The 14,728-nt window shown below is 42.5% G+C and overlaps 1 protein-coding gene across 1 annotated transcript in view; it reads right to left on the bottom strand.

Annotated features, from left to right (window-relative positions):
- The window catches only part of GABRB2 (gamma-aminobutyric acid type A receptor subunit beta2), a 950,662-nt gene that overhangs the window by 568,836 nt on the left and 367,098 nt on the right, over positions 1 to 14,728 (bottom strand). The window lies entirely within an intron of this gene.

The following is a 14,728-nucleotide window of genomic DNA, read 5'->3' as shown; positions in this document are numbered from 1 at the left end:
TACACAATGATACAAACAAGAGTACAGATACGCTTAACCAGATGGGATTTATAACTAACCTTCATGATAAAAGTAATCTAAAATTGTTGAGCAGATTTAATCCCCCACTACCCAGTGGCAATTTGATAGACATATTTCATGAGTTAGTGATTAATGACATCGACAAATTTCGTAGTAAGGGCTCTTTGAAGACATCGAGAAAGACGAGATCTAACTTTACGCAACAAGATTGGCAGGATTTAAATACACTGAGGTCGAACTCTTCTATTGTCATTAAGCCCTCAGACAAGGGTGGCAACATTGTTGTCATGGACACAACTGATTACACTAAAGAAGCGTATCGGCAATTGATGAACAGAGAGCACTACGAGAAATTAAAGATCAACCCCTTACCCCAATACCAAGGGACATATCATGATATGCTAAATGAATGGTATACTAAGCAATTGATGGATTATGATGAGTTTATGTATTTGAAAATTGACCATCCCAAAATTCCATGTATTTACTTCCTACCTAAAATTCATAAGAACAAAACCCATCCTCCAGGTAGACCAATAGTCAGTATGAATCAATCATTACTCGAGAACACCTCACGATATTTGGACCTGTTCTTATGTACCTTTGTCACAGAACTACCTTCATACCTTCGTGACACCAATGATTTTTTGGCCAAGATACATGACATCCCATGGCATAAAGACTACTTGCTGGTCACCATGGATGTAGCATCTTTATATACATCCATTAAACATCAATATGGATTACAGGCCTGTAGGTACTTTCTACAAACACGATCCATTGAATTCCTGGAGCATACTAATATGCTCCTATCGATGCTACAATTCTGCCTTACACATAATCTGTTCCTTTTTGATAATGAAAGCTTTTTACAAAAACAAGGGACAGCAATGGGGGCATCCTTTGCTCCCACCTATGCCAATTTATATATGGGCTGGTGGGAGAAGGAGGTGGCATGGTCAGAAAGTAACAACATCTATATGGATAGAGTGATACTGTGGGTGCGATATATCGATGATTTGTTTATTATTTGGGACGGCACAGAACAACTGTTGTTGGAATACATAAATGTACTAAATAACAACCAATTTAACATCTATTTAGATGCTATCTTTAGTAGCGATACTATCTCCTTTTTAGATGTCCAACTAAAAGTAGAAAAAAATCATCTTGAGACAACTATATATCGAAAGCCCACGCCCTGTAATTCCATATTACATGCTAATAGTGGGCATCCTCATGCACTTAAATGGAGCATACCATACAGCCAGCTACTGCGGGCTCGCAGAATATGCTCTGATGAGAACCAATATGACTTGGAATCCAAGGCAATGGTGGACAGGTTTCGAAGTAGAGGTTATCCTCCAAAAATTTTAAGTGATGCACTATACAGAGTAAGGAATAAAAGTAGAGATGAGTTACTTTTTAATAACACAGTGACCAGCAATGATTCCCAACACTCAGCACCTAGAGTATTCTTTCAGTATAACCAACAACATGACTCACTAAGAACTATACTCCAAAAAAATTGGCACGTTTAACAGAACGATCCTATTATCAATGATCACATAGAAACTCATCCGTCCATAACATTTCGCAAAGCACGTTCCTTGGGAGATTATCTAACTAGAAGCTATTTTTCAGCAAAAACCAACACATCTTGGTTGAGCCAAAAAAGTTTGGGATTTTGGAAATGTGGCCATTGCAAGGCCTGTAAGTACGCTCAAAATACATACAAATACCAAACTTTTGATGGTCGTCAGTGCGAGATCAAGGATCGAATCACATGTGACACTGAATTTGTGATTTATGTAATTGAATGTGGATGTCATAAAAAATACATTGGAAGTACCATTCACAAGTTAAAAGTCAGGTTCTTGCAACACTTCAGAGCCATAAAAAATCATGATAAAACCTATCCTTTGGCCAAACATTTCTGGGAGGCCCATAAAGGAGAATGTAGTACCTTATCCTTTTATGGCATCAAACATATCAAAAACAATCCCAGAGCTGGCAACAGAACGCTTGAGCTCAGACAAATGGAATCCAAAATGATTTTACTATTGGGTTCCGAATCCCCTTTGGGGCACAATCTTGATGCTGAGCTCTATGTCCATCTTAGATGATAATATACCGTTTACTGCTTTTATTCTCATTTTAGAAAGAGACTCCCTATGCTTTCTAATTCTAAAAATAGTAGTGCTATTTTAGCAGTATTTTATTTACATTCTCTTTTTAAGGATGGGTGAGAAGATCATAATTAACTCATATGAACATGCCATGATAGAATTTGTAAAGTGGATATGACTGAGTAATTTTCCTTATTCTGAGTTCACACTATAGTTTGATGAAATTTAGGTGTCATTAGGTCTTATGAATGATTATATAGATCTGTACTGTGCTATTGATGATGATTGTTTAATTTCACTTCCCTGTAACTTGGTAAATGTAGAATAGGTAATATCACATATAGAGATACATATATATATATATGGAATATGATATGGGACCAAGAAATCAATAGAATTGGTTGTTTTAATTGGAGTTTTGTAACACTTTGATGCACTTTATATGCTTTTTTGCACTTATTATTAGTATAGATTTTTAGCACTTTGCACCTTATGCTGAGGCCTTACTTGAATACTACCTATCTACATGTGTCTATAGAATTACCTGCTATACAGATAAGGATAGAGATGAATCAGATTTGATTATATAGGCATTAGATATATACTCAAGCACTACAATATAGTCAAATAGAATTTTAATACAGGATATTAATTAGTTATTAATAATTATATTTATATATAACGAATGACAACCGAAATATTTAAAAATTTAAAAATATGATACTACAGTTCCTTCGTTTATATTTATATTGTTACTTTTCCTGTCATTTGAGTAATGTCTTTATATGACCGAACATTATGAATTATTGGAAGCTATTGACGTTTCTCTATTATATTTGATATTTATGACTTTTTAATTCTAATTTTTTCTGAAAGTATTAGCATTAATGTAGGTTCATTCTTTTATTAAGTGTTGTATTTAAATAATGATCATTGCATGCTTCAAAATGGCCGCCGTTTTTTTAGTACACTAAAGTGTTATGGAAATAAATGAAGGACTTAAAATTTGTATGTAAATGATGTTGGCTGAGCAGCCAAACTGTCCAGTAGAAGGCGTTTTGCCGAAACGCGTTGACAGACATCACACTCAGGACTCTGTGTTACCTATATAAGAAAATAAATTCATGAACTAAATACGAGCGCATTGGATTTAATCGATTTCGAGATTTGGAAGATACTTGATGGGATCGGTGCAGCCGTCAGATGGCTATCTGTCCATCTGTTGAAGAAATATATATATATATATATATATATATATATATATATATATATATATATATATATATTTATTTTCAGGACAAGCATTGCAGCGTCCATGTGCTGCTTTTCTGACTTGTTGGTGTGTATCTGGGCTTCTAACAATGCCCACCTCACGCCCATCACTACCACTCGTTCGTGGGCTTGCCCTTCAAAAATCCTTTGATGACATTGGAAAATGATTTACCTTTGTCCCTCCTTGAGGAGGTTTTGTTACCGCCTTAGCCATCGCCCCTGGTACATGGCTAATTGCACTTTTGCTGTTACGTTTAACTGCGAGCGAACTTCGTTTCCTTTTGTGTAACTCTTCACATGATGCTCATGGTGGCCGTGGCGCTGTGAATCGTCTCTCTTATGTGAAAGAGTTTAACTTTCAATTATCAATTTATGTGGCAAGAAAAGTTGGGTTAGGAGTTTATAACGCTAATAGCTCTCGAGCAGATGCGAGACCCATTACATTGTAAATGCTTGTTATTCTTGTGTGTGTTGTTTTATAATGGTGAACAATTTCACCGCACTCCACGAGGACCGTGATCAAGACTCCTTGGTGAGTTGAAACACGTTGGTGGTTATTGACTGCAATAAAATACACTTTTATTTGTACTTCGTGGAGTGCGGTGAAATTTTTCGGCATTAGATAATTTCTAGATTGGTCTTCTCTGTCACTGGGCACCGGCAGTGGAGTGTGCCGCCCAGCAACCCTTCAACCACTTTGTTTCTAAACATATATATATATATATATATATATATATATATATATATATATTCAACACAAATTGGTTAAAAAGACTGTTGCGCAGTGCACTCCACTGCCGGTGCTCAGTGATGGAGGAGAGCAACCTCGGAAATATTTTGTGAACAAGAATCTCACCGCACTCCACGAGGTTCAAATTGACATGTTTTATCGCAAGTATAAACAATGAAAGAAAAGAGGGACTCATTTACTGTGATCAAGAATCCTTGAGAGTCGAAACGCGTACGTGGCTGTTGCTTGCAATAAAAGATGTCAATTTGAACCTCGTGTAGTGGGGTGAGAATCTTGTTCACACAATATATATATATATATATGCATGCATGCATGTCTTTTCTGTAGTGGCAGTTGCCATAAAGTAGCTGAGTGGATTAGTAAAGGCAAGCGTTACCTGCGCTTTAAAACAAATGTAATGCCAGGGGGACTATGGAGATATGAGTGGCACTTTTGCTGGGTAGTACTGAGGGAATTAGAAGAGGAGGTAATGGGAGGCAGAGCACCAAAAATGACTGTTGCACAGGGTGTGTGGTAAGGTGAAGTAATACATTCTTTTTTTGTTTTTTTCAGTGTTTTCAGAAAATCTGCAGAATTGGAGAAGAAGCGAAGGTAAGGTGACGACATTTCCTGTTGTACACAACAAACATACCCACACGCAATTTTGTGACTATCTGCCTTCTACGTAGGCTAGTAATTTAGAGGGACAGTTTAGCCAGTTGCAGAGATGGCGTCTCGTTGGATGACTGCTGATCAAGCCCTAGCTCGGGTTATGGAGGACAGTTCTGATGTAGGCTCAGAGACTGAGACAGCAGACACTGAGACAGCATCTGAGGGAGAGGACAATGGGGCAGATTCTGGGAGTGATTTTTCAGTCGGCGGAGTCCCATCTGACGACACCTCTTCCAGTGAGTCTGAAGGAGACAATGACGACATCCGTGCTGTCCCTTCGCAAGCACATTCGGGGCAGCGGGACCACATTGGGTTAGCCGAACCCAGAGAGCACGTGCTTGCTGCCGCAAGCACAGAGAGAGTGCTCTCTTGGCAGCCCCCCTGTTTGGTTCAGCCCCAAATTCCACCTTTTACTGGTGACGCTGGATGTAAAGTCGATACAGCTAACTTTTTGCCAGTCGACTACATCTATCTGTTTTTGGATGTTGACTTTCTTCAGAAAGTTGTGCAGCAAACAAATTTGCGTGCAGACCAATTTCTGAGGGAGCGCGGAGGCACTCTAGGGCCCCGTTCTAGGGCACGCCAGTGGACTCCCACTTCGCTGGCGGAGTTGAAGATATTTTTGGGCCTTACGCTCAAAATGGGGTTAGTACAGAAACCCACCTTGCAGTCCTACTGGACGACTCGCACTGTTTGGGTAACTCCCATCTTCGCACCATACATGAGCAGAGATCGTTTTTTGCTACTGCAGCGCATGCTGCATTTCAATGACAATTCTGCTGCATTGCCCCGGGACCATCCAGATCATGACAGGTTGTTCAAAATTCGGCCTGTCGTGGAACATTTGTCTGCCAGGTTTCCAGAGATATATACTCCTGGAAAGAATATAGCAGTCGATGAGTCCTTGATCCTGTACAAAGGACGGCTGCTTTTCAGACAGTACATTGCGAGCAAAAGAGCTCGCTATGGCATAAAGCTGTACATGCTGTGTGAGAGCTCTACTGGCTATGTGTACAGCCTGAGAGTGTATACAGGGAAGGATTCTACCCTAAACCCTGTAGGTTGCCCTCCTGTGTTAGGGGTCACAGGTAAGATTGTATGGGAACTTGTCCAGCCACTTCTTCACAAAGGTTATAACCTTTATGTGGACAATTTCTATAGAGGAGTAGAGCTGTTCAGTGAGCTCTACAAAGCTGGCACTGTGGCCTGCGGTACAGTTCGTTGTAACCGCAAAGGATTCCCGCGGGAGCTTGTTAGCAAGAAGCTCCAGAAATCACAGAGTACTGCATTGCGTTCTAACGAACTGCTCGCAGTCAAGATCCTAGATAGACGTGATGTATACGTGCTCACTACAATTCATGATGAGAGCACTTCTCCCATCACGGTTTGGGGTCAGATGGCCGAAGTCCACAAGCCCATCTGTATACTCGATTACAATAAGTACATGGGTGGAGTGGACAAGAACGACCAGGTTCTTCAACCATACAATGCGTGTCGTAAAACTCGCACTTGGTACAAGAAACTGTTTACCCACCTGATTCAGATGGCAACATATAATGCGTATGTTGTTTACCGTCAGACAACAACAGGAAGACTCATGACTTTCCTTGACTTCCAGTTGTCTGTAATTGAAAGCCTCACTGCTGTTACAGAAGAAGCAGCAGCCTCCACCTCATATGTTCTGGAGGATGTGGCAAGGCTGCAGGAGCGATACTTTGCTGATCGCATACCTAAAACACCCAAAAAGGATCGTCCATGTCGTCGCTGTAAAGTGTGCTCAAAGCATGGAAAGCGGCAGGAGAGTCGGTATTACTGTCCCCAGTGTCCATCACAACCAGGCCTCTGTATCCCTACTTGCTTTACGTTGTATCATACTAAAGCAAAGTTCTGGGAAATCGACTGAGGTTGAGCTGCTGTTGGGTAATCCTTTCAGTGGCAGTGCATGGATACCAAACGTCCATGGGCCACTGCTTCGTTAGGCAAGGAGCCACAGAATTTTACTTCATCATGGACTTCCTTTTGGCGTGGTCGGTGTTCTGTTCAATTAACATGCATTTTCTTCTCCCTACTGCATATACTAGTGGACAGAACATATGCCACATTGCCATGGAGTACCCTTTCTTCACCTGCATGTCTACCTTACTTTCAACGGTAGATATGCTCTCTCAGTTCGAGGAATCACTTTGTAGGGCATACTTGGAAGCCCCCAACTTGCTTCCACAAACTAGTATAGGTTCACTTGGCTATTATACAGGATTAGCCAGGACTCTGATGAGAACAGAGACATGGATGGGTAAGGAAAGCTTATGGTAGGAGTGCCTTCACAGGGTTATTGCACAGGTAGAAGGCAGATAGTAAAGGTAGTACAGATGTACATCATCTACACCTATGGATTCAAACCCATTGGTGCCATCCCAGCACTGAAGGAGAATGACTTGTATAGGTCAGTGTTTGACTTGCTTTTCATGTTCATCCTCCATCAGAACTTAGTAGATGTTCAGTTTGCTGTATAAGTGCATTATAGTCACATCACTGCACATAATGTTGGCAGGGACATATGCTACGTTCTAATGGACTCCCCTATGTACCAAACACTACCCTTTTCCATAGCCTATGACCTTCTCTTTAGGGAACATCATGAGAAATCCCCAGCATGTCTCCCTTAGTTTCAAAGGTAGATATGCTCACTCAGTTCGAGGAATCGCTTTGTACGGCATACTCGGACACCCCCAACTTGCATCCACAAACTGGAAGGAGTTGGATTTAGCACAGAGAGTGGGTTAAAGGCGCATGAAAAACATGTCTTCCTGAGCCTCAGGTGGCTGTCACAGGAGTCATTAGTAAAGGTTTGTTACGCATACATTTTTTTTAATGTTAAGGAAGAAGGAGGCAGTTACTTGACAGGTGGTAAAATGTAGTCAAACTTATTCCGTTCTGTGGCGTGTGAATGTGATGGGCCCTTGTCTGGCAGCGGTAAGTTAATGTGAGTGGAGTGATTGATTGGATTGGGCCCGTGGCTGGCGATATGAAAGGGTTGTTTGTTGTGCGTGAATGGCGTGTGAATGGACCATAAAGAGGTTGGTGCCTGGACGCGGCTTTATGGCCCACCTTCAGAAGGCTTGGTTTCAATATTCAGATACTTTGATAAGTAATCATGCTTTGAAACCATAATTTCTGGTGATGCTAAAACCAACCAGTGTGAGTGGTGGGTTAACTTTAACAAACTAGTACCAGGGGAGTCCAAGGGTGCAGGACTTGCATGGCTCTCACCAGTTTTCCTTCACCCAGAATCCCCTTGAAATTACATTATGTGCTTAAAAAACACATTTCCTTGCATTTCAATGAGCAGAAGTCCAGGGATCTGCAGGGATCCTCAAAATTCCTACCACCAAGTGTTTCCCCACTTGTCCTGATAAAAACACAACCCCGCTTGTGTGCCTTCGCCTAGTGCATGCTTCAGGAATGAATCACTCCAGGGTTAACAGTAGACCTCAAGCAATGACTACCATTGACCCTTGTGTGATCCATTCCTGTCGCGGGCGCTAGGCCTACCCACACAAGTGAGGTATCATTTTTATCGGGAGGCTTGGGGGAACGCTGGGTGGAAGGAAACTTGTGGCTCCTCTCAGATTCCAGAACTTTCTGTCACCGAAATGTGAGGAAAACTTGTTTTTTTAGCCACTTTTTGAGGTTTGCAAAGGATTCTGGGTAACAGAACCTGGTCCGAGCCCCGCAAGTCACCCCTCCTTGGATTCCCCAAGGTCTCTAGTTTTCAGAAATGCACAGGTTTGGTAGGTTTCCCTAGGTGCCGGCTGAGCTAGAGGCCAAAATCTACAGGTAGGCACTTCGCAAAAAACACCTCTGTTTTCTTCCAAAAATGTGTATGTGTCCACGTTGCGCTTTGGGGCGTTTCCTGTCGCGGGCGCTAGGCCTACCCACACAAGTGAGGTATCATTTTTATCGGGAGACTTGGGGGAACGCTGGGTGGAAGGAAATTTGTGGCTCCTCTCAGATTCCAGAACTTTCTGTCACCGAAATGTGAAGAAAACTTGTTTTTTTAGCCACTTTTTGAGGTTTGCAAAGGATTCTGGGTAACAGAACCTGGTCCGAGCCCCGCAAGTCACCCCTCCTTGGAATCCCCTAGGTCTCTAGTTTTCAGAAATGCACAGGTTTGGTAGGTTTCCCTAGGTGCCGGCTGAGCTAGAGGCCAAAATCTACAGGTAGGCACTTCGCAAAAAACACCTCTGTTTTCTTCCACAAATTTGTATGTGTCCACGTTGCGCTTTGGGGCGTTTCCTGTCGCGGGCGCTAGGCCTACCCACACAAGTGAGGTATCATTTTTATCGGGAGACTTGGGGGAACGCTGGGTGGAAGGAAGTTTGTGGCTCCTCTCAGATTCCAGAACTTTCTGTCACCGAAATGTGAGGAAAACTTGTTTTTTTAGCCACTTTTTGAGGTTTGCAAAGGATTCTGGGTAACAAAACCTGGTCCGAGCCCCGCAAGTCACCGCTCCTTGGATTCCCCAAGGTCTCTAGTTTTCAGAAATGCACAGGTTTGGTAGGTTTCCCTAGGTGCCGGCTGAGCTAGAGGCCAAAATCTACAGGTAGGCACTTCGCAAAAAACACCTCTGTTTTCTTCCAAAAATTTGTATGTGTCCACGTTGCGCTTTGGGGCGTTTCCTGTCGCGGGCGCTAGGCCTACCCACACAAGTGAGGTATCATTTTTATCGGGAGATTTGGGGGAACGCTGGGTGGAAGGAAATTTGTGGCTCCTCTCAGATTCCAGAACTTTCTGTCACCGAAATGTGAGGAAAACTTGTTTTTTTAGCCACTTTTTGAGGTTTGCAAAGGATTCTGGGTAACAGAACCTGGTCCGAGCCCCGCAAGTCACCCCTCCTTGGATTCCCCAAGGTCTCTAGTTTTCAGAAATGCACAGGTTTGGTAGGTTTCCCTAGGTGCCGGCTGAGCTAGAGGCCAAAATCTACAGGTAGGCACTTCGCAAAAAACACCTCTGTTTTCTTCCAAAAATGTGTATGTGTCCACGTTGCGCTTTGGGGCGTTTCCTGTCGCGGGCGCTAGGCCTACCCACACAAGTGAGGTATCATTTTTATCGGGAGACTTGGGGGAACGCTGGGTGGAAGGAAATTTGTGGCTCCTCTCAGATTCCAGAACTTTCTGTCACCGAAATGTGAAGAAAACTAGTTTTTTTAGCCACTTTTTGAGGTTTGCAAAGGATTCTGGGTAACAGAACCTGGTCCGAGCCCCGCAAGTCACCCCTCCTTGGAATCCCCTAGGTCTCTAGTTTTCAGAAATGCACAGGTTTGGTAGGTTTCCCTAGGTGCCGGCTGAGCTAGAGGCCAAAATCTACAGGTAGGCACTTCGCAAAAAACACCTCTGTTTTCTTCCAAAAATTTGTATGTGTCCACGTTGCGCTTTGGGGCGTTTCCTGTCGCGGGCGCTAGGCCTACCCACACAAGTGAGGTATCATTTTTATCGGGAGATTTGGGGGAACGCTGGGTGGAAGGAAATTTGTGGCTCCTCTCAGATTCCAGAACTTTCTGTCACCGAAATGTTAGGAAAACTTGTTTTTTTAGCCACTTTTTGAGGTTTGCAAAGGATTCTGGGTAACAGAACCTGGTCGGAGCCCCGCAAGTCACCCCTCCTTGGAATCCCCTAGGTCTCTAGTTTTCAGAAATGCACAGGTTTGGTAGGTTTCCCTAGGTGCCGACAGAGCTAGAGGCCAAAATCTACAGGTAGGCACTTCGCAAAAAACACCTCTGTTTTCTTTCAAAAATTTGTATGTGTCCACGTTGCGCTTTGGGGCGTTTCCTGTCGCGGGCGCTAGGCCTACCCACACAAGTGAGGTATAATTTTTATCGGGAGACTTGGGGGAACGCTGGGTGGAAGGAAATTTGTGGCTCCTCTCAGATTCCAGAACTTTCTGTCACCGAAATGTGAGGAAAACTTGTTTTTTTAGCCACTTTTTCAGGTTTGCAAAGGATTCTGGGTAACAGAACCTGGTCCGAGCCCCGCAAGTCAACCCTCCTTGGATTCCCCAAGGTCTCTAGTTTTCAGAAATGCACAGGTTTGGTAGGTTTCCCTAGGTGCCGGCTGAGCTAGAGGCCAAAATCTACAGGTAGGCACTTCGCAAAAAACACCTCTGTTTTCTTCCACAAATTTGTATGTGTCCACGTTGCGCTTTGGGGCGTTTCCTGTCGCGGGCACTAGGCCTACCCACACAAGTGAGGTATCATTTTTATCGGGAGACTTGGGGGAACGCTGGGTGGAAGGAAATTTGTGGCTCCTCTCAGATTCCAGAACTTTCTGTCACCGAAATGTGAGGAAAACTTGTTTTTTTAGCCACTTTTTCAGGTTTGCAAAGGATTCTGGGTAACAGAACCTGGTCCGAGCCCCGCAAGTCAACCCTCCTTGGATTCCCCAAGGTCTCTAGTTTTCAGAAATGCACAGGTTTGGTAGGTTTCCCTAGGTGCCGGCTGAGCTAGAGGCCAAAATCTACAGGTAGGCACTTCGCAAAAAACACCTCTGTTTTCTTCCAAAAATTTGTATGTGTCCACGTTGCGCTTTGGGGCGTTTCCTGTCGCGGGCCCTAGGCCTACCCACACAAGTGAGGTATCATTTTTATCGGGAGACTTGGGGGAACGCTGGGTGGAAGGAAATTTGTGGCTTCTCTCAGATTCCAGAACTTTCTGCCACAGAAATGTGAGGAACATGTGTTTTTTTAGCCAAATTTTGAGGTTTGCAAAGGATTCTGGGTAACAGAACCTGGTCCGAGCCCCGCAAGTCACCCCTCCTTGGATTCCCCTATGTCTCTAGTTTTCAGAAATGCACAGGTTTGGTAGGTTTCCCTAGGTGCCGGCTGAGCTAGAGGCCAAAATCTACAGGTAGGCACTTTGTAAAAAACAGCTCTGTTTTCTATAAAAAAAATAGGATGTGTCCATGTTGTGTTTTGGGGCATTTCCTGTCGCGGGCACTAGGCCTACCCACACAAGTGAGGTATCATTTTTATCGGGAGACTTGGGGGAACATAGAATAGTAAAACAAGTGTTATTGCCCCTTATCTTTCTCTACATTTTTTCCTTCCAAATATAAGAGAGTGTGTAAAAAAGACGTCTATTTGAGAAATGCCCTGCAATTCACATGCTAGTATGGGCACCTCGGAATTCAGCGATGTGCAAATAACCACTGCTCCTCAAAACCTTATCTTGATCCCATTTTGGAAATGCAAAGGTTTTCTTGATACCTCTTTTTCACTCTTCATATTTCAGCAAATGAATGGCTGTATACCCAGTATAGAATGAAAACCAACTGCAGGGTGCAGCTCATTTATTGGCTCTGGGTACCTAGGGTTCTTCATGAACCTACAAGCCCTTTATATCCCCGCAACCAGATGAGTCCAGCAGACAAAACGGTATATTGCTTTCAGAAATCTGACATCGCAGGAAAAAGTTACAGAGTAAAACATAAAGAAAAATGGCTGTTGTTTTCAGCTTAATTTCAATATTTTTTTATTTCAGCTGTTATTTTCTGTAGGAAAATCTTGTAGGATCTATACAAATGACCCCTTGCTGAATTCAGAATTTTGTCTAGTTTTCAGAAATGTTTAGCATTCCGGGATCCAGCATTGGTTTCACACCCATTCCTGTCACTAACTGGAAGGAGGCTGAAAGCAACAAATATAGTAAAAATGGGGTATGTCCCAGTAAAATGCCAAATTTGTGTTGAAAAATGTGGTTTTCTGATTCAAGTCTGCCCGTTCCTGAAAGGTGGGAAGTTAGTGATTTCAGCACCAGAAACCCTTTGTTGATGGCATTTTCAGGGAAAAAACCACAAGCCTTCTTCGGCAGCCCTTTTTTCCCCATTTTTTTGGAAAAAACTAAATTTTCACTGTATTTTGGCTATTTTCTTGGTCTCCTCCAGGGGAAACCACAAACTCTGGGTACCATTAGAATCCCCAGGATGTTGGAAAAAAAGGACGCAAATTTGGCGTGGTTAGCTTATGTGGACAAAAAGTTATGAAGCCCTAAGCGCGAACTACCCCAAATAGCCAATAAAGGGCTCAGCACTGGGGGGGAAAGGCCCAGCAGCTAAGAGGTTAATGCTGCCTTGTAAATATGTTGCAGGGCACAGCGCCATCAGAGTGTCACAAAAAGGAATGCTCCGGTGGCGTTAGGGTCTTGTAAATATGCCCCTTAGTGTGAGGAATCTGAATCGGCACTAATGAATGTCGGTGTGTTGATATCATGGCTGTGAAGTCTTTGGAATTCCAGTTCATGCCTCTTTTATCTACCACAAGAAAGTCCCTAACCCTTTATCCCAATCTTGCTTGTTCCTGATTTCTCTTTTTAACACGTATTTTCGATTTTTCTCTACCTCCTTCTTTTCCCTTTGTGTGCTTTTCACTCTGTTGCTCTGGGTCAAAATCTAATTAGAAAAAAAATAAGAGCTGCGCCCCAAAAATGAGTGCCTTTCGAGCTATTGACATTGCATTATTATCATTTTTTTTTCCTTTTACTGAATGCAGTAGGGCGATGCTCTTCCGCCTCAGCAGAGGAGCCACCGCTGTCTTGCCTGCAATGTTTTAGTGTTTTAGTGTTGCAGGCTTACCTGGATTTCACATTATAAATGAATGAATGAATGAAAAGTGTAAACCTTTCACAAAAAGGCTTGTGTCGCTTCCACTGAAAAACGATCTGATCAACGAAACTCAACGAAAATCTGTCTTAAATGATCTCCTAAAAAATATTTATAATCCAATTTTTCCAGGACAAATGGAGAAGGCTCTCCATAGAGAGGGCACAAAAACGCAGAGACAGTGTGACAACCTCGCCTGTCCTTCTTAAGAGCCCTTCTTAAGGGTAGAACAGCCATCAAGAGCCAAGACCCTGAACATAGGTTTAGGGACTATCTTAGCATGAGTTACACTGGAAATGGCTAGCACTTCGACTTCCTAGCTGTATACAATGCAATCATATCATAACTTGTTTATGAACCCTCTGGGCAAAATTATGTGCTGATGGGATAAACAATAGGTGTGAAGAAATGGTCAATGATTTTACATGCACGCTTCCCTTTCATCCAAGGCCACGTGTTTCAGCTTCTCAGATCGTTAAAGCGTTGCCTTGCAAATGCATTGCGAATTAATGCATGGTTGTAAGTGTTTGTCAATAAAAATTAGAAGCAAACACTTAGGAAGAAGAATATTTAAACATAGCCGTAGGCAATAATTTAATATCTTAGTTAAAGTGCTATAAAAATATTCAACAACAAATAAACACTATTAAATTTAACAACTGCTAAAAGTGGTTAAATCAAACCTAGCAACGCGTAACTGGTTTCCTCCTCTAAACCTTAGAAGTCTGAGCTACAAAGGACTCCGTGTATGTGACTCATACTTTCAGTTGTTCATTTGGTTTCAAACTCTTGCAGCTAGCTTAGTGGTTGTGCAAAGGATATGAAATAGCCCTGTTGGATCTATATCAGTCTCTGAAGCTATGTACATGGTTGAGACTAAGTCAAAACAAATTTAGACGTGCACTGTGTTTCCCATATAGGATTTGGAGGATCAGAGTAGGGAGGGCCTGATGGTACGATGGCCAAATGAGACAACCTAGCATTATTACAGACCCTCAATAATGTTTATCATAAACACAATATGTAACTCCTCACCTCCAGAAATCTACCACAAGATTAAATCGAGTTTCATGTAAATTAAGTTCTCCAGCACTTTCACAAAACATGGAGGAGCCATCTAGCCAAAACCAGAAAACCAGTTACCTGTTTCTGAATCTTTTCCTAACCCTAGGCGCAACTTCTCCCTCTTTTTTTACTTCTACACCAACTTCTGTTTTACTTTTATTATCTCTGGAGCTTAGAAATTTGGAGCT

This window comes from Pleurodeles waltl, chromosome 7 (genome assembly GCF_031143425.1).
Source record: "Pleurodeles waltl isolate 20211129_DDA chromosome 7, aPleWal1.hap1.20221129, whole genome shotgun sequence".
NCBI classification, from domain to species: Eukaryota; Metazoa; Chordata; class Amphibia; order Caudata; family Salamandridae; genus Pleurodeles; species Pleurodeles waltl.
Note: the sequence above shows the minus strand (reverse complement) of the source record. Positions and strands in the feature narration are given on the sequence as shown.